Source organism: Biomphalaria glabrata, chromosome 6 (assembly GCF_947242115.1).
Source record: "Biomphalaria glabrata chromosome 6, xgBioGlab47.1, whole genome shotgun sequence".
NCBI classification, from domain to species: Eukaryota; Metazoa; Mollusca; class Gastropoda; family Planorbidae; genus Biomphalaria; species Biomphalaria glabrata.
Window position 1 is genome coordinate 43,430,836 of NC_074716.1, and position 26,303 is coordinate 43,457,138.

At 36.9% G+C, this 26,303-nt stretch overlaps 1 protein-coding gene across 3 annotated transcripts in view; it reads right to left on the reverse strand.

Moving 5' to 3' along the window:
• Nucleotides 1-26,303, reverse strand: part of LOC106063880 (beta-1,4-N-acetylgalactosaminyltransferase bre-4-like) — a 139,715-nt gene that overhangs the window by 104,266 nt on the left and 9,146 nt on the right. The window contains exons 1-2 of one of the 3 annotated variants that reach the window (XM_056032505.1): nucleotides 24,250-24,508; nucleotides 11,314-11,426 (exon numbers count right to left, since the gene is read on the reverse strand). The exons of 1 other annotated variant lie outside the window; for it this stretch is intronic. The gene's annotated coding sequence lies outside the window, so the exon portion shown is untranslated. Of the gene's footprint in view, nucleotides 1-11,313; nucleotides 11,427-24,249; nucleotides 24,509-26,303 lie in introns of those variants that run through there. One more of the 3 variants, XM_056032504.1, reaches the window with a different exon arrangement.

Consider the following 26,303-nt stretch of genomic DNA (forward strand, 5'->3'; position numbering starts at 1 on the left):
ATGTCTAAATGTACACCGTTGGGTAACACAATAGTATGTCTAAATGTACACCATTGGGTAACACAATAGTATGTCTAAATGTACACCGTTGGGTAACACAATAGTATGTCTAAATGTACACCATTGGGTAACACAATAGTATGTCTAAATGTACACCATTGGGTAACACAATAGTATGTCTAAATGTACACCGTTGGGTAACACAATAGTATGTCTAAATGTACACCATTGGGTAACACAATAGTATGTCTAAATGTACACCGTTGGGTAATACAATAGTATGTCTAAATGTACACCGTTGGGTAATACAATAGTATGTCTAAATGTACACCATTGGGTAACACAATAGTATGTCTAAATGTACACCATTGGGTAACACAATAGTATGTCTAAATGTACACCGTTGGGTAATACAATAATATTTCTAAATGTACACCGCTGGGTAACACAATAGTATGTTTAATGTACACCGTTGGGTAACACAATAGTATGTCTAAATGTACACCGTTGGGTAACACAATAGTATGTCTAAATGTACACCATTGGGTAACACAATAGTATGTCTAAATGTACACCATTGGGTAACACAATAGTATGTCTAAATGTACACCGTTGGGTAACACAATAGTATGTCTAAATGTACACCGTTGGGTAATACAATAGTATGTCTAAATGTACACCATTGGGTAACACAATAGTATGTCTAAATGTACACCATTGGGTAACACAATAGTATGTCTAAATGTACACCGTTGGGTAATACAATAATATTTCTAAATGTACACCGCTGGGTAACACAATAGTATGTTTAATGTACACCGTTGGGTAACACAATAGTATGTCTAAATGTACACCGTTGGGTAACACAAACGGGGCGTTGTGGTGGAATGGTAGGGCGCTTGGCTCCCAACTCTCGGTGATAGCTGGGATTGTGAAGTTCTGGATTTACTGGGCATCCATTTTGAGTCCTTGAAATTATGGGGAAAGTTAAGGCGCATGTTCATTGTGCTGGCCACATGACTCCCTCGTTAACCGTTGGCCCTAGAAACAAATGACCTTTAACGTATCTGTCCTTAGAGGTCTGAAATGGAGAACTTTACACAACACAAAATAACAGCATGGATAGGTGAGTATTATTTTTAGCGCCTATAGCATGGATTGCGGTAATAGCAAATGTCAACAGTGTTTGCATTTCATTAGCATTTCTAATTGGCTGAACACAGGTATGTTACAATTAACAAATGTTCTTAATTCCTGACCACAGATAAGTTACACCTCATCAAAAGAAACAAGTCAGATCAAGAATTAAACGTCTACAGGAGCAGACGTGAACGCCAAAGAATGATTAACTCGAAGCACACTAATGCAATGCGCACGAACGCATTAAAACAAGTCAGTGATGCACAAACTACGGCCAGCGGGCCAAATCCGGCAGGTGAAATAATGCTATCCTATCCCTTGAAAACGTATGCCAACAATGTAAAAATCACGTCGTTGGGGCTCAGCTACAATTCACAGGTGTCAGAGACATTCATTCAGCCCCCCATGGAAATCCTTGGTTAATATGTTAAAACAACAACAACAACAAAAAAAAACTGTTAATCGGATTGCTTAAGTCTTAACATGTTTAATCTGAATGGATTTCATTGAAACTTTGTATAATAACTTTATCCGTCGCTATTCCTAGAATTAAAATCTATAATGGCTAATGGAACCTTTGTGTAATGTCGTCACATTAATGGAGGGCGGTATTATCAGTAAATGAAAGATTCGATTTTTTTTAGCTACAATCCAAATTTGATCAATATAACAATCATAAATCATAATAACTGAACCGTAAAAAAAAAAAAAAAAAAGTAAATATTTTTTAAAACTTACAAAAAAAAAATATAATCGAACGATGAAATGGGTCGAAATAAGCCAGGGTTAGAATGTGATATTGATAGATCACACTTGGCAACTGAATATTTAAAAAAGTAATTACTTTAAAATTTAATTTTAAAAAAGCTTTTAAAAGCGAAAGAACTGCCCATTTACTGTCACATCTCTCAATACTGCAATTGATTACCACTAATTACTTAGATTACAAGTTGTTGTTTTTTTTTAATTGATTCGATTGTTGTCATCGCCAGTGAGTATTAGTGCGAAGTTTCAGCTTGATCCGGAAATGGGAATAAGAAAAAATATGGTAGAAAGGAATTCTGCCAGACCATAGACTATATATATATATACATATAGTCTATGACCAGACAGAAAGAGTTTAATTTAAGCTTTATAATCACTCTGTGATACAAGCAAAAGAGAGTAGAAATGTGTTTTTACAGGAACAAAGTTGACATAAATCATTTCATGCTCTTAAAAACATATACAATATCAACATTTCCAATTATGCCCACCAGAAACACCAAAAAACAAATTCAGATCAGGACAGGACTACGAAACATCCATCAAATTTTAGTCTAAGAAGTCAAATCAATATGGAAATTGAGTTTCTATTATTTCCATTATTTCAAAGTAAAGGCGCGGTGGCCGATTAGTGAAACGCTTGGCCTACGAACCTGGGGGTCTTGGGTTCGACATTTGGTGGTAGACTGTGATTACGAATTTCCCCATGAGTACCTGATTTTAGTTGGGGAAAGTAAAGGTGGCTGTTCTAGGACAACGTGCTCTTTAACCACTGGCTACGGATCGCAAGGTCTGAAAGAGGAACTTTACTTTTCCTTTTACTGGTGTCTTCAAGTGGACATACTGGGAGGGGGAACAAAAGCCTTGAAAACCTATAATAGCAACAAAAATGTCTACAATCCAAGACCCCCCCCCCCTTTCATAAAGAAAAAGCCCAGATATCAGAAGCGCTCTGTTAGGCTCAAAATGGAGTATGTTTGCAATTATGCCTGAATCGTACAAGCACTGGGCTGTCCTGACGGTCATCTAGCTTCTCAATAATAGACACACGCCAACATTAAATCAATGTCAATAATCATAAGCACGTGAAAGTGCGCGCCATTACCTCCTGCTGTCCTAGAGTTTCGCATCCAATCACAAGAAAGGTCATTGCCCGGAACCGGAAGTGGGCGATCATAAACGTCTGCTCTTATCTACGTTTTTCCAGGGCCTTTTTTGATTTTTTCCCATATGTTGGATTTTTTTTATTATTCATTCAACTGAAAACTCATTGTATATTGAACAAGTGTATCTTTAAGTTCGCGGTGCAAAAGTAATATTTTTTTTAGTCAACTTAGGCCATTACCAGGGATTATTTTTCTTGGCTGCCAGACTTCCATGGAAACTGGAGACGGTTACCTTCGAAAAAAATCCCTGTTTCATCATTTCGCATGTGAGGACATATATATCTACAACAGAGAACAATAGCCGTGATGTCTACAGACGCGGATAACAAATGAACTATGAAGAATTTCTGGATAAGTATGACATTACTTGTGGTGAGAGACAATGAAAAATTTGTTTTCTTTGTTTCTGACAATGTAAAACCTTTTGAACTACTCAATAAAAAATAAAAAAAAGCTATATTAAAAAAAAAATACTTTTATATCCATAGATAGATCTTATATATCCCTGAGCACGGCGGTTATAAGGTAGTTCCCTTCATACGGAAACACACACACACACGAGTACAAAAATTATTCTTTGGATGCGTTCAATTTTCCATTTTAAAAATATTCTCTATGAAGGAGAAAAGCAGCCAATCTTTTTTTTTTTTCTTTCATCGACCATGTTTCCTTTTTTTTTAAATCCTATTCTATTGATGATTTTATTCAAGAAACAATACACAAAAACTTTCAACAGAGAATAATGTACGGTTGTCATGAAACACAATTCAATACATTTTAGAAGTGTTTTTTAACTTTGCTCATAAGTTCGAAGCTTTCTTTTTATCTTTCCTAAATGTAACATTGACTCTCTCTGCGATAGATCCACTTTTGAGCATTTTATTCCATCTTTATAGATACCAACAGTATTAATGTTGTTTTTTTCATGGTTGATGTTGTTGGTTTATTTTCAAATTAAATATTGATCTATAATTTAAAGCAGAAAGTAAAGCGTATGTATGTATGTGTAGGTCCCGCATAGGAATCAAAATTGTTTAACCAATCTTGATTAAACTTGGCATAAATGTTCCTTAGATCATGGCGGAGACAGTAGTATATTTTTAATGCCCCTACCACAATAGCAGGGCCCTAAAAAAAGACAAAAAATACCTAACTGTATCTCTATTTAAGTACGAAACTTTTTTAACAATCGGGTAAACCCGTTTTTAATAGCTAAATTTATCTTTATTAAATAAACTTACAACAAATCGGGTAAAACCGTTTACACAGTATTTTATATTTAATTTTATGGATGTATCTGCTTGACGGGTAAACCCATTTTCGCAATCTACTTTTATTTTCGTGGCGAAATAGAAAAACATGAAAGGAACATTAGCCAAATTTGATATAGATCTAAATCCAATCTACACGATTAGTAATACACAAACTAAGGCCCGCAGGCCGTGGGTAATATCCGGCTAGTGTTTAATAAAATGGAAATGTAAAACAAGAAATTAATAAGATAATTGTAAAATCTTAATTCAGTGCATCTGTATCACTTTCAGAATCTCGGTAATTAGTTTAAAGTTAAACTATGTTTGTACAATTTCTCAACAGAATAAAACCCACTAAATGGTGTTTCCAACTGACAAAAAAAAAACAAAAAAAAACAGCAAATACACTTTTGGAAAATAACCAATGAAAGGCAGTGGCCTAGCATCCTCGGCGCAAAGGGGGCTAAGTGAGCCCGATACCACTACCATTAGGGGCCGATGAGCAGTGGCGTAGAGTTTTATATATATTTCTTGTTCATAGCACAAAATTTTGCAGATTAAATATCTTGCACTGTGACATTGAGGGGCGGGGGAAGAGTGGTATCTTGAGGGGCGGGGGAAGAGTGGTATCTTAAGGGCGCCTCCGAGTCCACCCACCTCTAACGGGTACAGGTACCTGTCATTAGTTAACTCTGGTTAACCATTGGTCACAGGAACAGATGACCTTTACATCATCTCCTCTGCAGAACGCATGGGCTGAAAGGGGAACTGAAAATTACTTTTTATGACAGTGAATCACATTTCCAACCAGGAAGAGACGACATTAATAATAAGTGTAGCCCACATTTCTAACGACCAAATAATGTCCACCTATCTGCCTTCTCCAGACTGCGACATTTCGTCACAACAGCGACATCAGATTGACGTCCACAGTTAAGGCATCTGTTAAGTCTATTTGAATCAGAGATGCTTCGCTAAGCATGTCTCGGTCCATTGCTCGCGCTTCGGATTTGTATGGCCAGGTCTGATCGGTCAAAGTCTAATTATTGGATTTCTTATTGACTGTCGTTAGATTGCCACATTGAAGGTACACAGTTCATTCCACAGACCTGTTACACGCCCACATACATCGAGCCCAATCGTTACAGAAAGCCTGAACTCTGGTCTGCAACGTCACAACCTGTGGGCAGTTTAGACCAATAGCTCGTTGCCACGTCAGAGGTGTGTACGCGCTTAACAAAAAGAATTAATAAAAATATTTCCAATCGCACAAAGATATTAGTCGAGATCTATTAAAAATAAATTAGAAGATAGATTCAAAATAATTAATGCAATTGCACTCACTATAAGGAGGCGCGTGGCTGAGCGGTAAAGCGCTTGGATTCTGAACCAAGGGTTCCGGGTTCGAATCCTGGTGAAGACAGGTATTTTTTATTTCGGGATTTTCGGGCGCCTCTGAATCCACCCAGCTCTAATGGGTACCTGACATTGGTTGGGGAAAAGTAAAGGTACACCCCCTGCCCTATAGACCACAAGGTCTGAAAGGGGACCTTTACTAACTTTACTCACAGTAAGGTTTGTTTCTTTTTTAAGTACTTTAATATTTTACTTGTTCTGTTCATGTCACTAATTCTTTCTTCGATTCATAAAGAATTTGTATTTTTAGACATTGGAAAGAAAATACCATTATCATGACTGATTGCATGGTTAGATAATACTTGGTATAAGTAACTTGCGTTGCGTACACGCAAGCATCAGCCAATATATACCTGGCACACAGCACAGGTGGTGTGCTGTGTTAAGCACCTGTTAAGTTCCAGACGTGAACACAGCAGGGAGTCAGCATCAACCCAGAAACTGAAGCTTAGTTCACCCCTAGATGTTGTGTTCTGGATTAACTAGAATATATCTACTTATCTTATAAATTACAGACGATATAACAAAAAAAAATAATTACGTCCTACGCGATTCCATGTGCTAATGAGAGACTAAAACTCCTTCTATGTCAATGTTTTTCCTGGCTGACTCAGGCAACCACTTCCATGCTATAGGAGCACTTGTACGAATTTGTCCTATCATATGGAATAACAAATGCGGCTTTTATTTCCAACACTCGTATGTGAGCATTCAAAAGAACATTTTTTATTAAATTCCTAATTGGGTCAGCCCGTGACCTCTATGTCGAAGGTGCCGGTCAGTCTGGGTGTAAATACTGAGACGTAGAAAAGTCGTTACACAAACCTTGTCAAAGAAATATCACAACAATTAGTCACACAAAAGAGAACGTACAATTAGAAGAGACAAATGAAGTCCAGCGTGGCAGACATTAGGAGCGTGATTTTTGTGTTTTCTAAAGTGTTCATAACGTAATGTTTCCATGGCCCAAAGTTCGGGGCATCCTACTTTCTCGTGTAACAGAGTCTAGCCCCCCAGGAGTGAATCTAATGTGAAGGTAAAATGTGATGATCACGTCTCTATTCAAATTGAACAAAATGCTAGGGGGGGGGGGGGGTTCTGTGGTTGTTGTTTTTTTTAGACAATGTTGTAACACGGGTCGCTATTGGTGTAAAAAAGAATGTACAAAAATCTAAACTAGGCAACAATACAAAAATTACCTCCCATTGATTACACAGAGAAGGGAGGCGATTGTATGGGGCAGAGAGCTAATTTGCATTTTGTTGAAAATGTGTAGGGGAAAAGGAACAAATGAATTCAGAAGTTAAATCTATAAGAAAAAAATTTGTTTTGAAAAGCAAAAGTTAAAAATATAACTTATACAAGAAACAAAAAAAAATATCAGAATAAGTTTTGTTTAAAAAAAAAATTAAATTGACACACAGTTAGAAGAGGGATTGACAGACACACAGGTAAGAGAGGAAAGATTGACAGACACACAGGTAAGAGAGAAAAGATTGAAATACACGCGGGTAAGAGAGGAAAGATTGACAGACACACGGGTAAGAGAGGAAAGTTTGAGACACACGTGTAAGAGAGGAAAGATTGACAGACACACGGGTAAGAGAGGAAAGATTGACAGACACACGGGTAAGAGAAGAGAGATTGACAGACACACATGTAAGAAAAAAGATATTGACAGACACACAGGTAGAGAGGAAAGATTGACAGAACACAGGTAAGAGAAAAGAGATTGACAGACACACAGGTAAGAGAAGAGAGATTGACAGACACACAGGTAAGAGAGATTGACAGAGACAGATAAGAGAAGTAAAGAAAGAGGGACTGGCAGTGACGAATGAAACATTAACATAAAGAGACACAGACATAGACACAGACTCGAAGTGAGAGACAGAAACAAAATAGAAAGATCAAGACACTAAGAGAAAATAAGAAATCCTTAGATAAAGTACAGTAGTTTGATAATACATAAAACACTGTACCATAGTTTACAAAGACAAAAATACAACTTAATAAGATACACAGAAAGACACAAAGATAAAGTCACATTTCTTATCCCTTGTGATAGGACTAGTTCATACAAGTGCTCCTTCTTCCCTAGTGACCTTAGAGCATCGAAAGGGTTGTCTGAATCAGCCTGGAAAACCAATGACTTAGCAGAGTTTAAGACACTAATTAATAATGCAGGTCTAAATTAATCCATCTATACTCATAGAATGTAATTATCTTTTGAAGGAACGACTGTACTTTTTAAGATAAAATAATGAGATTGTGACTTAGATATTGAGATTGTGACTTAGATATTGAGATTGTGACCAGGGGCGTAACTAGGGATTTGGGGCCCGGGGGGATTGACCTCTTTGGGGGCCCCTTGCATTTTGACATTCGACATATGACATGAGATAATGTACGCAAAAATATATAAGCCCCAAATCAAATTGGTTCAGTATATCAGTAAACTTAACAAAAAATAATCATCATGACTCTTTTAATGAATAATACCGTTGTTTATTAGTTAAATAATGCACAAGTGACAAATCTAAATTGATATCGCTTCACGTCGTGCATTCTGTGCAGCAAAGACATCTATAACATCAACTACATCGATACTTTCTAGTATTTGTGACTTCATTGACATTAAAATCATGATAAGCCTTTCTTGCGTCATTGTGCTCCTGAGATACTTTTTGATGAGCTTGAGCTTTGAGAATGATCTCTCACATGACGTAATGGAAGTGGCCTGAGTTAGCGGTATTCGGAGGAGGTTGCAAAGTTTGAGCACACGTAATTACCATATGAAGCCTGTTTCCTCAATATGTCTATTGGTGATTGTATTACTGGTTTGTTGATGACAAGTGATCGTGCATCAATGACATCATTGAAAAAGCGATTTGCTATTTATTTCATCATACAAACAGGAAAAGTAGCACAGTTAGTCATAAGCGGGTCTTCGTCTAACAAGTGTCTTGGTTCAAGAAGAAACCCAAAGGTATCCATTTTCTTTCCAGCCTTTGGAATCTGCCCTTCATCTCCATATGAAATCTGTCCAGCACTTCTGTCGCAACACGTTTGAATTGCAGTTGTATTGACAGTCCTACATTAGAACTCAACTTCCCATCAAGTCTTTTCTTTCAAATGGTTGTTTTGATTACAGGGAATCCATAGTATTCACTACCTTCTTTTGCTTTTTCGATGGATTGGGTTTTTGTCAGTTTCTCATCATTTTGCAGAAAGCATGAAAGGGTACTAATTTCTTTAGCAGATTCCCGTATATGCATTCCAGACTTTTGTAGTTTCTTCCGAACTATATTAATTTGGCACAGGAGCTTTGACCAAAATTCCAGATAGGCAAAAAATTCTTAATTTTCCACTGCATGAAGAAGGTTCTGTGCTAATATTATATGACATTACGTCATTGTTGGTTGTTTATGTTTTGTGCGAAAGCAAAAGGATTCAGAGTATACAAAAGTGGGAAAGATCCATATCTCGTTATGCTCGAGTATAGAAATACTCCGATAAGCGGACTGCCGTATTCACCATCACAACTGCTGACGAGTAGAAGACTCAGGGAATCATTCCAACTGATCACAAACTATTGAAACCATCGGTAGCTCAAAATGCAGAGACATTACTCAACGAACGACAGATGAAAAGCAAAGTGAAATACAATGCAAAAGCAAGACTACCTAAAGATTACTCTGTCGGAGAGAAAGTGAGAGTTCGTCTAGGACAAACATGGCAGAAAGCAGTTGTCATAAAAAAACATTCATCCCCCAGATTTTACATCATAAAGACAAATGATGGAAAAACATACAGAAGACATCAACGCTTTTTGAATAAGAGTTTTGATGAAGTCATCTCTGGGTACTATGATACCGATGAAGACAATGAACTGCAAACTGTTGGAACAAGCGCTAATTCCAAGTGTACATTATTAAATTAAACAATTATAACGTATATAAAATAACAGGGTTTTCGCGACCTCCTGATTTTTCAGGGCCTCCAGGAAATCTCATGAATATACGATAAAGTCCTGAACTTTTTTTGAATTAATTCAAATCTCCTGAAGAATAGACGAAATTGACATTTTGGGTGTCTATAAATAAAAAGTGGCATTGCGAGCTTTCATTTGATAAAAATTTATTGCAAAGACGAAAGTAGGCCTATTTTCTAATTCAAAAAAAAAAATAATTTTGACATTATGCTTATCCCTACCCAGACTAGGCCGATCCGTTTCGCATAGGGCCCCGCAAATGCTAGGGCCGGCCCAGCTAGTAGATATCACTATTAAGAACTTTAAAAGGAAGGGTGTGATAATAACTTCAATAGGAAGGATGTATTAATATTAAATGATATTACGTCATTATTTTTTGTTTATGTTTTGTGCGAAAGCAAAAGGATTAGATCATTAGATGTAAATAAAAAGAGAGAGTTTCCATTGGATTGAGGAAAGATGAATAAAGGGGTAATAACTCGAGTGTGAAGTTTAATTCTGAAATTATAGACGCCAAACCCGAATAATGGACAATTTTAGCATTGTTAAGAATTACTTTTAGTTATACTCGATTCTGTAAATTTTGCTTAAAGGTTAATTAGTGTAGCCATATAATACTCGCCATTTAGATCTATTATTAGTAAAGCTAACAAGATACCTGGAATTCGCTGTATATCATGCAGTTTTATTCGTGGCAACAGAGTTTAAAACAAAAGACACTCGTCATATTTAAAAATTGATCTCTGCGGCAAAAATATTTTTAAAATATCTAGGTTTAGTCTTTGTGATAAATTTAATCCATAAATGTTGATAAAAAAATACACCCGTTGACACTATTTGTCAATCAAATATATTACTTTATGTATTTACAAATAAATTTCGGACACCCTTTTGGGGGCCCCCCCTAGGTGGGGGCCCGGGGGGATTTTAAAATTCTCCCCCCCCCATCCCCCTTAGTTACGCCACTGATTGTGACTTACATATTGAGATTGTGACAGATATTGAGATTGTGACTTAGATATTGAGATTGTGACTTACATATTGAGATTGTGATTAGATATTGAGATTGTGATTAGATATTGAGATTGTGACTTACATATTGAGATTGTGACTTACATATTGAGATTGTGATTAGATATTGAGATTGTGACTTACATATTGAGATTGTGACTTACATATTGAGATTGTGACTTAGATATTGAGATTGTGACTTACATATTGAGATTGTGACTTAGATATTGAGATTGTGACTTACATATTGAGATTGTGACTTACATATTGAGATTGTGACTTACATATTGAGATTGTGACAGATATTGAGATTGTGACTTAGATATTGAGATTGTGATTAGATATTGAGATTGTGACTTAGATATTGAGATTGTGACTTAGATATTGAGATTGTGACTTACATATTGAGATTGTGACTTACATATTGAGATTGTGACTTACATATTGAGATTGTGACTTACATATTGAGATTGTGACTTATAGAATTGTTGAACTCACCAATTTTTAGTGTTTAAATCTGTCCTCAAATATCACCTTAAATATGTAGAAAAAAAAGCATAGATCTTACCTCCCTTTGTTCAACTGTAATCTGATTTTAGGCCAGTTTTACGCCATCAGTAGCCCGTGGCATTTCCCTCAGCTCGGTCAATAAACACTTCGAACTGAAGCCAACGTTAAAGACTATAGAAAGATAAAAACATTCTGCCAGCGACTGCAAGCAAAATTTTGTCGATAACCTAACATCTTTCAATGGATAGAGTAGCCAAAAGACAAGCAGCTATAGGAACATTTTGACATTCTCACCTACTGATAACAGACAAGGGAAGTAAAAAGTGAATACCAAACAAGGGAAGTAAAAAGTGAATACCAAACAAGCGAAGCGAAAGTGAATGCCTGTTTGCCCCCAAACCAAACACTGCATTGTTGTCTAACAGAGAGTGGCATTCAACCCCCACCTCCGACACTTTGACGGATTGTATAATCAACCAGTAAAGTCACTAGTTAATGACATCAGATTGGTCTAAGTGGCGTGTCAGTTACACGTATTACTGTCCACAGCTACGGTCAGAGTTGAGTGACACGTCTGAATGACAAAGCGTGTGCCAGATTAAGACTTAGCAAAAGGGAAGGTCAAAGTTTAGGGGAGGAGGTGGTTTGGTCGACGTGGTGGAAAGTGGGGGGGGGGGGGGGAGTTGACGGTGAAAACAATGGACCTCATTCACCAATCGTAAACAAACAACATTTAGTCACGTGATAATATTGATAAAACAAAGAAAAATTACGTATCACGTGACAGTCTCAATGGATTGCGTAATTTGTATAGAAGATATAGAGAACCACGTGGCAAAATGTTGTTTGTTTACGATTGGTGAATGAGGTCCATTCATTGTCATGGAGTCATGTCTCAGTGCTTCTTGAGTGCCCAGATATTGTATGAAGACACGTGGGATGTAGCCAGTTCATATATACTAACAGAAAACATGTGGGGTGTATCCAGTGCATGGGTACTAGCAGAAGACGTGGGATGTAGCCAGTACATGAGTACTAACAGAAGACATGTGGGATGTAGACAGTACATGAGTACTAACAGAAGACATGTGGGATGTAGACAGTACATGAGTACTAACACAAGACACTTGAGATGTAGCCAGTACATGAGTACTTACAGAGGCCGAGAGGTGTAGCCAGTACATTAGTACTAACAGAAGACAAGTGGAATGTAGCTATAACACGGGACTAACAGATGACACGTGGGATATAGACAGTACATGGGTACTAACAGTACATGTAGACAGTACATGGGTACTAACAGATGACACGTGGGATATAGACAGTACATGGGTACTAACAGTACATGTAGACAGTACATGGGTACTAACAGTACATGTAGACAGTACATGGGTACTTACAGAACATACGAAAAAAAAGCTACAGGGAGGAGGGGCAAGTAAAGGGATAAAATAATTCAAAGTATGAAAATGAAAACAATGACTATATTATTACTTATATGTGTGGACTACATTGCTTTTCACGGTTGCAGTAAGTCACTGAAGAATGAAAGTTAATGTATTTTTTGTAGCAGGAAAATCATTTGTGAAAATGGTAATTAAGACAATGAAAATTAACCAACACATTACAACATTTTGTTTATAACTAGCCGGAAATAGCCATAGTTTGGATATTATTGATTTGCTGGATTGTATTTAGGTCTATGTCAAACGTGGAGAATGTTCTCTTCAAATTTTTTTTTTATTTTGCCTCAAAAATAAAAGTAGAGTGTGAAAATGGGTTTACCAGTTCAGCCGGCATATTGATATCAACTGTGAAAACGGTTTTACCCGATTAGTTCAAAAGTTTCGATCTTTAATAGGGGACATTAAACATACACTACGGTCTACGTCATGTTATAAGCAACATTTATGCCAAGTTTCATCAAAATAAGTCAAGAAGTTTTGACTTTTATTCGGGACATTTATACTAACATACACATGCATTACTGTCTGTTTTATATTATAGATTAATATATATATATATATATATATATTTAATAATAACGAGTCCGAAGATTAGTGAAGAATGCAGTTTTTTCCGTGGCTGCGCAGTCCCAGCTGTGACCTACATACTTTGCCACATCCAGGGCAAGCATAATCATTGTCCGCAGGCGGTCGATTTAGATTTTCTTTTCGCCGTCTACGTTTGTCCTCGGCAGCAGATTTTCTTTGGATCTCCAATGTGTATCCCGCGGCCTTCGTGAGTGACCTCTAGCTGTCTCGTTCTGAGGCCCCTATACAAATATATATATATATATTGATAATTAATTTATAATTTTATTTTATTGATTCATGTGTTGTCATCGAACATGGGCATGTATGCAAATTTTGATAACGATTGAATGACTAGAAATAGTAGAATAGGTCGGGAAAAAAAACGATCGCTAAACTCAAAACAACCTGCAAGAGACATACAGATAGAGCTAGTAGGAGTGTTGTAATAAAATAATCAATTGGAGAGGTGAGAGAGAGAGGGGGGGGGTAGCAACACAATGGAGAGGAACTAAAGAGGGAACACTTAAGAAAAAGGAACAGAAGAGAGTTGAAAAGTGGGAATGAATAATGAAAGATAAAGGAAGAAAATGAACTAAAGAAAGAAAGAAAGAGAGAGAGAGAGAGAGAGAGAGAGAGAGAAGAAAAAGAATGTTAGATAGTACTGTAAAGTAAGTCTTTAGGACCAGATAGTATAGTAAAGTAAGTCTTTAGGACCAGATAGTACTGTAAAGTAAGTCATAGGACCAGAGAGTACTGTAAAGTAAATCTTTAGGACCAGAAAGTACTGTAAAGTAAGTCTTTAGGACCAGATAGTACTGTAAAGTTAGTCATAGGACCAGATAGTACTGTAAAGTAAGTCTTTAGGACCAGATAGTACTGTAAAGTTAGTCATATGACCAGATAGTACAGTAAAATAAGTCTTTAGGACCAGATAGTACTGTAAAGTTAGTCATATGACCAGATAGTACAGTAAAGTAAGTCTTTAGGACCAGATAGTACAGTAAAGTAAGTCATAGGACCAGATAGTACAGTAAAGTAAGTCTTTAGGACCAGATAGTACAGTAAAGTAAGTCTTTAGGACCAGATAGTACAGTAAAGTAAGTCATAGGGCCAGATAGTACAGTAAAGTAAGTTTTTAGGACCAGATAGTACTGTAAAGTAAATCTTTAGGACCAGATAGTACTGTAAAGTAAGTCTTTAGGACCAGATAGTACTGTAAAGTAAGTCTTTAGGACCAGATAGTACTGTAAAGTAAGTCTTTAGGACCAGATAGTACTGTAAAGTAAGTCTTTAGGACCTTTTCCTATTCCTCTTCTTCGTCACTAAATTTTACGTTGAAATTATAAACCGCCTGCCACCAATGTATTTTTGTGTCCATCTCCTGCCATACGTTCCATCAGACACTGAACAGATCTAATAACTTCCGTAAGAAATCGAAACCCGGACGGTCCCCGGGGGTTACACGCCCCCCCCCCCCGCCCCACCCCTTAGAACCCATGTCATCCAAACACAAATGTTTCAACCGCATCATATTCTTTGAAAACTTGGCACAAAATTCGATAAATGTTTGGGGAAGGGGGGGGGGGAGAGATTGGGAAAAGATGAGAGGGTTATCTTGGTGCCAGGATATCCATAGCTATCACCCACACACAAGCGCACAATCACAGACACGGTATTCGTTGTCCACGCAATCTTTGAACCACTAGCAGGGGAAGCAAAACAACAACCAGCAAACAAAAAAGAAAAATCTTTTATTCAGCCAAACTGGCCAATATTTCCATCAGGATTTCAAGTGGCGGATAAAACTGGCAGAAACAAATCGGAAACTGGTCCATGAGATTATTTATCTCTGTGATACCTTAGGGAAGCGGCTTCTAAACACAATCAATTAATGAAACCCAACTGAAAAAAAAAATATATTTATATATGCATGTATGTATATACCTAGATTTAGTCTACCGGAAATGCTATATAAAAAGCTTTTCTGATGATGCACATACCCAAAGCGGAACACATAGTCTTTTCTAAAACATTACGTACCCAACTTTATGGATTAGAGACAAAATCTATGTCTTCACGGGGATTTAAAACAGCACCCCGTGTTAGGAAGCCAAACGCTTAACCACTCACCCAACGCGCCCCATGTGACGCTGTACATTCCTAGTTAAAAGTCTCATATTAGTCAGATTGCGGTAGCGCTGCAGATCTGCCATAGCGGCAAACATAAAATGGGACTACAATGAATTTGGTTTCTCTTTGAATGAATCTCGATCGTGGCAGCGCCATAGCATTTGGAACACATTTTATAACAATTTTTTTTTTCAAAACGAAATACTTCTTAGACCAAATTAGACAGGCTAAATCTTGACATACAATTTCGTCTGCAAATGTAGACTTAGAAGGTCAAATGAATGGATCTCTGTTTCCCTGTAACTATAGCTACCTCTCGTCACAAAAATGGGGCTTGATTAGAGGTGAAAATGACCTTAAGAGCCTCAGTGTCAGTAAAACACGAAGCATGTCTACAAGTAAGTTTTCATAAAATATGTTGTTGTTTTGTTGTTTTTTGGAAAGGACTTAAAGTCATATCCTCAAGGATTTGGACCAGGATATTCCGCTAGATAGGCCTACATTCATCAACCAATTAGAATTCACCTGCTGGTTTGTTTTGTTTTACAAACCTTTATATCAACACTGTGTGTGTGTGTGGGTAAAATGTGTGTACACGTTATTTCCCTCACACCCAATCTCGGATCAAGCTGAAGCTTTACCTGACACAACAAGAATCAATAAAAAATAAAAATAAACACTTAATGTACTATTGGTAATTGATTACTGTGCTAGGTATCTCCAACAAGGGAAAGAAAATGTACTTGACTGATGTGGTTGTATAAGTTGAAATAGTCACCATTATACTTTGCAAAGAAAAAACTTTGAAAAAAACAATAGATAACTATAAGACCTTCTGTTTTCTTCAGCACTTCCCAGGCACAGAGGTTAGTATATTGGCTTTCCCAACTGGTCCAGACAAATGATAGGATCCTAACGTATTTATTGAGAAATAAAAACAATTGGTAAAAATATTTGTAATCACACAGGCTTACTATTGCTAGTCTAGATCTATTACAAATTTAATTCCATGACTGATCCAAACTAGTTGATACAACTACACTTAATATAAGATTTGTTGTTGTTGTTGTTGTTTTTTTAAGTATTTTTTGTTTACGTTTTCTTTTCTTTTTCTTTTTCTTTGTTGTTGTTTTGTTGTTGTTTTTTTTTGCCTGTGGCACGTGACTGAATCACTGGATAAAACGAAACCAAAAAAAAAAGGTTGCTCTAAATATCAACTTGATATTGCTGTGGAGGTCTTTGAATTGGAAACATATTATCCGAAGTGGAATTAACTGGGTTCTGGCTAGTGCGCAGCTAGCAGGCTCAAAGCTCCCCAGACACATACATGTCTTGTCTCTTTGTTTAGTTCACAGGGAACAGACATACCGAAGCTGCAGGTTATTCACAGACATTTCGGTGAATATGATTTCTTAAGAAATCTTTTTTTCTTCTTCTTCTTTTCATGCGTCCTCCCTTCGCTACTCCTGCCTACTTCCACCACAGAATATGCCTGACTGGCTGTGTTAGGTACTTTTAGTTACATACAAACCTGACCCAGTTCATCGAGGAATGAGGGGAATATGTAAAGTAGTTACCATTCAAAAATAAATTTTAAAATGGCTATCATCGCTATCGTGTGTGTGTGTTTGGAGGAAGGGGAGGGTGTTATGGATTTATTTAAGGGTCAATGTCATTAATTTACTAAAAAGTTAAACCTCAATTAAAAAATATAGCAGGCTAAAAATGTTGTTACATTTTCTTGTTATAAGCATTTTTTTCCCTCCGCCAAGAATGGATAATGACTAGAAGCCCAAGGCGTAAGTCTCGTGTACTATGACCTTATCTATATCATACACTGTAACAGTAACATGTATTTTGTAAAATATAAGAACAATAATCATACTCTGATAGACCCAGGGGTGTAGCTAGGAATTTTCCATAGTGTGGGGGCCCGGGGGGCTTGACCTCTTTGGGGGCCCCAGCCTTTTGCGTAATATTTCATTTTCAATGTTAAAAATCATTTGGAGGCCCCTCAAGTGGGGGCCCAAGGGAATTTCAAATTCCTCCCCCGACCTAGCTACGCCACTGGATAGACCACAAACATTCTTTTTTTTTTCAAATCATTAGCTCAGAAACATTTAAATTAAATTTAAATCTGTCAAAAATGACCATGGCGATCGGGGCCGGTGATGATCTTCTGACCACATAAAAACAAGTTTGAACGAACATATTACGAGATCCTCAGTGCTGGCAAAGACTTTCCTGCAGGGAATAGAACCAGGGAAAGAAGGAGAGGCAGACTGACGAAGCAATAGGAGGACAACACTGACTAATGGACTGTCAACGGAAGAGACTCTAATACTGGCCAAAGACAGATGATGAATGAAGAGATACAATGGACGCGTGGTGTCACAACGCTCTAACAGACTACGTGACAGGTGTCAAGCTGCAGATATCTATATCTATTGCAGTACTGCACAAATGCCACATAGAAGAAGTTTAGTTCTAAAGAGGATGTTTAGATGTTATTTGTACGCTGCTGTTGTTGTTTATCATGACAATTTTAAGATAATGTAGCCATCGTGGACTTATGAGATTTTCTAATGGCGTGTATGGGGTTCTGTAGGAGGAGTGTCAACTAGGCAGCCGGGCTCCTTGGTCGTCACTCAGAGCCCAGCTCTCACCTTTGGCTCCTAGCAGTTATCAGCATGAGGCAAACCGTCTCGACTGACGAGCTAAGCCAGGTGAGGGTTAGCCAGAGCCAGTATCTATTAAAACTATGGTTTCTTTGTCCACCACCCAGCATGCGAAGTCTAGGCTCAAGTCACCGAATTGGACTAAAAGGGTCATCACGCGTCACTTAGCAAACGCCTTGGAACGTTTGGAGCACTGTGGGACAAGTAGAGCACACTGGTCATCCACTGCACCCCCAAGCCAGCTCCAGTTTAGCCACTGGATTTAGCTGGCAAGTGACGAGAGAGAGAGTGAGGCTGATGCAGCGCTAATCTCCCTCATTTTAAGAAATTGTCAAGGCACAAACCACATTCTCATCTTTCATGTTGCTTCTTACAGCAAGGATTGCACATGTGTTCATGGGAAATGAGAACTGTGCTCATCTTCCACCACGAAGGAGAGGTTATATGAGATTCTCTTGCACCGCTAAGTAAAGTAAAATATAGATCTAGCCAGATATTTTTATTCTATGCACTTGATGACCAGCACATGTACCCTGCATTCAACCGGGTTCATAACAAGAGTAATTATAATGAGGGGACGCTTTGGCATTGTGATATAGACTAGATTTTTATCTCTGGCCGACTGGTACTGACGTATTCACACTACTCGTCAAGCTTTTATTCCAAAGTACAAGGACTTGAAAGAAAACTGGTCATAATGTGTGTGAATATTTTTGACAGAAACGCCCCAATGTGACAAAACGCATTTCTTTCTTTACTTTCAGTTAGGGTTGTTAAAGTGACATCCAGTTCACTTAATCAATCCTCACTGACAGTTCATGGCAGACACACCAGGAAAGGTGATGAGGTCTAAAACAAAAGTGTAACCAACAAAAAAAAAAATAAAGGATTAGATATTTTCAGATCCGCAATAAGTTATATCCACAAAGGGCGATAACATCTCGAAAATAAAACTATGACAATAAAATGTGTGCATTACAGAAGCATTTGTTTTTAATTAGGTGTGAGATATTTATAGTTAGTAAGTGTTTGATTATTTTTTAAATCATGTGCAAGAAAAAGTAATGTAGCCAGAGTTTCTTCCATGAATCTTTTATAAAGATCATTCAGATCAATGGTGATTTCAAATTCGACTCTTTCATGCAATAAACATAATAAAGCGGTAAAATGTTTTCTAATGTTCTAATGTTCAAAATTCTGCAGCATTCCGGGATTATATCAATAGCATACCAAGATTATATCAATAGCATACTGAGATTATATCAATAGCATACCAAGATTATATCAATAGCATACCAAGATTATATCAATAGCATACTGAGATTATATCAATAGCATACCGAGATTATATCAATAGCATACCGAGATTATATCTATAGCATACCGAGATCATATCAATAGCATACCGAGATTATATCAATAGCATACCAAGATTATATCAATAGCATACCAAGATTATATCAATAGCATACCGAGATAGAAGCCCCCACTGTGGTAGCTGGAAAGATGATTGTGGATGTCGCTTGTGACCGATCATCGTGCGTGCCGCGACGAACATCTAAGTATGAAATAAAATAAGCTGAGTATCATTGGCTTTACAATACAGCTTCAATAATAAGTACCGCAATTAAAATACGAAGAGAATTTTTTGTTCTTTCACAATATGTCTAATGAAAAGAAAGGACCAAAGTCAAGAGAGAGTCTACTTCTTTCACAATGTGTCTAATGAAAAGAAAGGACCAAAGTCAAGAGAGAGTCTACTCCTTTCACAATGTGTCTAATGAAAAAGAAGGACCAAAGTCAAGAGAGAGTCTACTCCTTTCACAATGTGTCTAATGAAAAGAAAGGACCAAAGTCAAGAGAGAGTCTACTCCTTTCACAATGTGTCTAATGAAAAGAAAGGACCAAAGTCAAGAGAGAGTCTACTCCTTTCACAATGTGTCTAATGAAAAGAAAGGACCAAAGTCAAGAGAGAGTCTACTCCTTTCACAATGTGTCTAATGAAAAGAAAGGACCAAAGTCAAGAGAGAGTCTACTCCTTTCACAATGTGTCTAATGAAAAGAAAGGACCAAAGTCAAGAGAGAGTCTACTCCTTTCACAATGTGTCTAATGAAAAGAAAGGACCAAAGTCAAGAGAGAGTCGACTCCTTTCATTCTCTGCGACTGTGAGTTGATCAGTGGAAATAATTTTTTTTTTAAATAAAAGTTCACAGATCTTGAGAAGTTCTGGTTCACATGAACAGACGTAGTATAAACGTGCACCAGTGTTCACATGAACAGACGTAGTATAAAAGTGCACCAGTGTTCACATGAACAGACGTAGTATAAACGTGCACCAGTGTTCACATAAACAGACGTAGTATAAACGTGCACCACTGTTCACATGAAGAGAAGGAATTATAAATGAACACCACTGTTCACAACGTAGATTGTTGAAACAAGCAAAATTTTAAAAATACTTGTGTAACATTTGAATTAAAAAGCTAATTAAAGGGAAGGAATCGCACAAATACTTCCATAGCTCTCAATACCGAAGGATTTTACCCTCTTTTTATTATATATTTACAAAATAAAATATATAAATCAATTACCACTAATTAACTAATCGATTAATTTTCTTTTTATTGATTTATGAATTGTCTACGACAATGAATAATTACGCAAAGTTTCAGCTTGATCCGAGAACGGGAAGTGGCAAAAGTTGGCTTCGGAACCGAGAAGTCCATGGTTCGAAACCTTATGACAATATGAAGACTGGAAATTCTTATTTTCGGGATCTTTATGACGCCTCTTTGTCCAGCCAGCTCTAATGGGTGCCTGACGTTAGTTGGGGAAAAGCAAAAGGGTTGTTGTGTTGGCCACATGACACCCACGTTACCCATGGGCCACAGAAACAGATGACCCTTTCAACATCTGCCCTATAGATCGTTAGCTATGAAAGAGGAACTTTGCTTACTTTTTTTTATATTTTCACATGACATTTTAGGCCATACGGAGTACGCAACCTTTAAAACCTATTCATGTCCATTTTTTTTTTATTTTTTGTTTTTGCTGGACATCTGATAACCCTGATGTCGACAGGAAGTAGAGAGTTGAGAAAGCTGAACTAAGGAATCTAATATCATCCGGTGTTCGAAACTGCATTTCGATGACAGTATTATTATCTGATGATTCTGTACATTGTTGTGAAAGGTTGTTTCATTCTTATTTTAATGTGCTTCTAAAATGGCCTACGACTACGCTTTAATATCAACTTTGTAGAAACCGCGGTTAGATTTACTTAAGACAAACCAGGGGTGAAATATGCTGAAATTGAAAATATATTTTTAAAATTCGCGGTTCAATGTAAGAGTAAAAAATTGTAAATATGAATTAGTATTGTTTAACCGGCAGATCGATAATGGTAATCAGGTGTTAGAACAGACAAGCTGGTTGTGAAATATTAAGAAAGATTAATTAAAATTGAGTTAATGTAAGTAATTAATTTTAATAATTGAGTAATTGTGAGATATTATGTAAAATAAATGGTATTCGAAATTTGAATGTAATAAATATTTTGGTGGCTTAAACAAACAAATTGCCACTAAAATATGACTGTATTTTGAAGTAATAGAGCACAATAAGTCTAATTGGAAGGCCTTTATATTATCGGAGAGGTGGAAATAGTTTATTCAATTGCTTCCCTTTAGCACAGTACTTATTACTGTTATTCATTTGTAGCTTTCAAAGTCTGTTGTTACTGGCCGTTTCATATGTTTTGTTGTTGAACTATTCAATATATATTTTTATCTGACTTCATTCAGTGTACATGTAAATAATTATTAAGTTATACAGTGTATTATCTAGACTACTGAAAACAAATACCTATTTATTTGCTGAATTAGATTTGGAAACAGCTAGCAGCTATGTATAATTAGAATGTGTAGTAAATGATGCAATGTGCACAACTCGATTTTAAAAATGTATGATTAAAAGAATATTAATTAAATAGGCCTAGTTGTTTACCTTGTTGTAAGTCCCCCAACTGGTCCATTACATTACAGAAGTTAATTGTTATTATTAGAAATGATACTACTGGAGCTATGTAACAAATATTTATCACAATATTGAGTAAGGCTTATCGTGAATCAAGATGTCAGCGTATTTATGCGCATGTAACTTTATATCCAGGCTAAGAAACTCACAGCTGGGTTTAATTAACATAGATTTCAAGCTTACGTAACTTAGTAACTTACGCATACATGTTAGATATGTGATGGCAGCGCCCAATGACTACAAGTACAAATAGTGAATTAAACATATAGAAATATTGGACAGCTCTGAGCAAGGCGCTATCTAAGGACCCTCTAACTTAACAATGTCGCCAAGAAACAACAAAGGACCAATGGGAGATTGTTGAAGCATAAAGCTTCACGTATCTATTATTATATTGAAGCTTAAACATAGTTAAGCCTTTGGATAATGTGATAAGTCGTCGTAATGGATTTGAACTCACAGTGTAACCCTGGGACGGACAGACACTTAGGAAACAAACGCAAAAGACCTAAGTCGCCACTGTGAGGCCTTAACCCCTTAATCTTCTTCGCAGGGCCCGGTCCGATTTCGCAGGTACTCAGGTAGTGTTGACAATATTCAGTGACAAGGGAAAGACGCACAATACTAACGTGAGATTCAGACCTGTGCCTGCGGCATGAATTTTAGACAAAAAAAATACTGTCACAACAATGTCATTTTTACAGCTAGTAGTCGACTTACTAGTCAGGGTGTTAATCAGTTTTAAGCCATATTGATACTTATGGTCTTTTTGCCTTTAAGTACGCTACAGCTAACTCTCAGTAGTTAAGTATGACTATGACATTAGTTTTTACATTTACTTTAAATAAATAGATATATAAGTAAGGAAGAAAAGAATGACTTGGCTGATGTGGATGGCGATGTTATTAGATAGCATCTAATAGGCCTAGTATTGAAGACAGTATATCTTTAGGTAATGATGTTATTAGATAAGATAGACCTAGTATTGAAGACAGTATATCTTTAGGTAATGATGTTATTAGATAAGATAGGCCTAGTATTGAAGACAGTATATCTTTAGGTAATGATGTTATTAGATAAGATAGGCCTAGTATTGAAGACAGTATATCTTTAGGGGATGATGTTATTAGATAAGATAGACCTAGTATTGAAGACAGTATATCTTTAGGGGATGATGTTATTAGATAGGATAGGCCTAGTATTGAAGACAGTCTACCTCTACTATGGGTGATGTGACTTGGATCTTATAGATTACAGACGTTCATTGAAAAATAAGATAATCACGTTATAATCATATCTATGTGCTAATGTAGTGGAGCATGGTTTTTGTTTTCTTTATACACTTCGGACGTCACTTCACGGATGAGGATTATTGCGTCACAGTTCAGACTTCTGGAGGACATCAGAGGATGGAGGCGTGCAGGGTTCAAACTCAGGATCATCATGACGACGGTACGGAGGGCTAACTATAAACCTGAACTCTACTAGATTCTAGGTCTAGAGTCTAGTTCCATGGTTTAGGTAGAAACTTAATTTGCACTTCTATGTCTATAGAGTCTAGATTTATTTACTAGATCTAGCTAGAGTTTATCCATAATAACGGTCTGGTCTTGCGAGGAACAGAAAAGGCTTGGATTGAGATCTAGACTCTAGGTTCTAGTCTGATTCAAGGTCTAGTTTAAATCTAAACTAGACCTTGAATCGGACAAAGCTTCATAGTATGATAAGATTTTAAATATAGAATCTAGGCCTAGATTCTAGATCATGACAGTTCGTCATGCGTGAATAGCGTGCTGATTGCAAGTATTTCTAGATCTACCTGATCCTTTTAAAAATAAAATTAGGATAACGGAGTTAATAACTTAAATTGTACTAATTGTAGATCTAGGTTACGACAATTAGATATAGACTCTATAGTCTAGATCTTGAGTCCACATTCTACAGGGATAATACTAGATCTAGATACTTGATCGTAATCGTAGTACACACGTGTTTAAGTCACAAAGGATGCTCCTGTCAGTCGTCAACACACTTGCTCGTAGACTAGATCTAGAGTCTAGTCACTCGTCTAGTGTCTCGTCTGCTGTTCGGTTTCGTAAACAACAAGATCTTACCTTTAGCGTGTTGGCGGTATTCCGCTGTCTTTGTACAGCATCACAGGAGTTTGGTGTGTACTGCTCTATATCCACTGTGTCCAGCGTCGGTGTGTGTGTGTGTTGACATCGTTAGCCGAGTGAAATTAATTGGACCTAACGGACGTTTGTTTACTGCCTTCGTCTAACCAAGCGTGCTGCTTCAGTCCAGTCCATTCAGTTTCCCTCCCTCTCTCTCTCTCTCTCGCACCCAGCTCCGGCCCTTCACCTCAGCTCCCCACCCGTCTTGTTTTCACACCCAGCTCGTGCCTCTCGCGACGTACGTAAGCCCCGCCCTGAGTGCGCGCTGCGCTAACCATGACGTCACAACAAAGACTTAGGAACGAGGCTCCTCTTCTCGCTCTCCTTCTTCCCATTTCAACTTTTTATTTAAAAAAAAAAAAAAAAGATTAATCAATACCTTATGCTCAAATAATAATGTAAACTAAACTTCATATTTTATTTTTCATATTTTTTTTTTTACAATTTTAATTATACATGTATGAATGTATATCTTACAAATTACAGACGTGAGACTTTCAATAGAGAATATACTTACACCTGCGCTTTATGATAAAAATATGACGAAATTACCACTCTATAACTATAATATAAATCACAAAGTAAAGTAACGCTTATATCAAGTCACTCTGTCTGTCTGTCTGTCTGGCTTGCTAGTAAAAAGTTTGTTGTCGTTTTTTCTCCGACACCCAGTCTCGGATCAAACGGAAATTTCGCACAATTATTTCTTTGACCTGGCAATACAAAAATCCATTTTTTAAAAATTAACCAATTCGTTATTATAAATATTCGTAATTAATTATTTTGTTTTGGTATCTCGAACAAGGGAAAGAAATTTTACTTGACTTAAGTGTTGTATAAGCTGAGTTAGTCCCCTCTATAGGTCGCCGCTCTAAAGTGTAAAAAAACAATATATAAATTATATAATCTTCTCTGGTCATTCGTACCTCGCTAGCAGAGTGGTTAGCACGTCGCCACGAGTTCGAATTCAGGTCGTTCCTTTTTTATTTAGTAACTGTTTAAATGCTTTTAAAAATCAACTACGGTAAACATTCACCCAGATATCCCTTTCTGCCCTCCCCCCCCCCCCCCCCCCCCCATTTTTCCAACTGGTCCAGATAAGTGAGTGGATCATAGCGCTAAAAGCATGAAATAGCGCTAAACAACAACAAAAACAAAAAAAAAACAATTGGTAAAAATATAATTAAACGCACAGATTTATAGCTGTTGGGGGTGACTACTATAGTGACTTGCGCTGAAAGTTTGCCAAAATCTTGCTTCGAAAAAAGAATGTGCTTAATTATATTTAGGGTGAGAGAGTGAGGTCGACGTGTGGCGCGAATCCTCCTGGTTTATATATAGTATCATTTAATCCCATGACTGATCAAAACTAATTGATACAACTACATTTTGCATAAGCTTTGTGTTTTTTTTTTAAATAGGTCCTATTTTTTTTTCTTTTTCTTTTTTTTTTTTTAAGATCGCAACAGCGAATCCTTGACATTGTTTTTTTAATCTTGAAAAAATCTAGTATAAAAGACATTATGTGTATATCTCTATAACCTTCATTGTTATTTTGTTTTATACAATATTGATTTTAAAAACTTTTTAAGTTAGTGAGATTTGCATAAAAATGTTTTCATGTTTTGGTTGTTCTTGTGGCTTCAACCCCCAGAGAAAATTATCGAGAGCTTGTTACCTTTGGGCAGTTTGCAACACACTGACCTACATTCTAGCAAAACCTGCAGCGGTGTTGATTCCAAACTGTATCGGGTAGTTTATTCGCCATTTTTTAGAACCCAACTGCTACGGGTGGGTAGAAATTACCGTGTGAGTGATAACTTTCTACACCATAAGCTATTGCTCAGGCTTTCCCCTATGTAATTTACCCATCAGGGCCGGATTTACCTATAGACAACATAATGTTACGTATTTCTGAATCTTCTGGCTAGATGTATTAGTTGGCACACAAATAAAAACACAGCAAAGAACTTGACGACTAAACTTTCAGTATC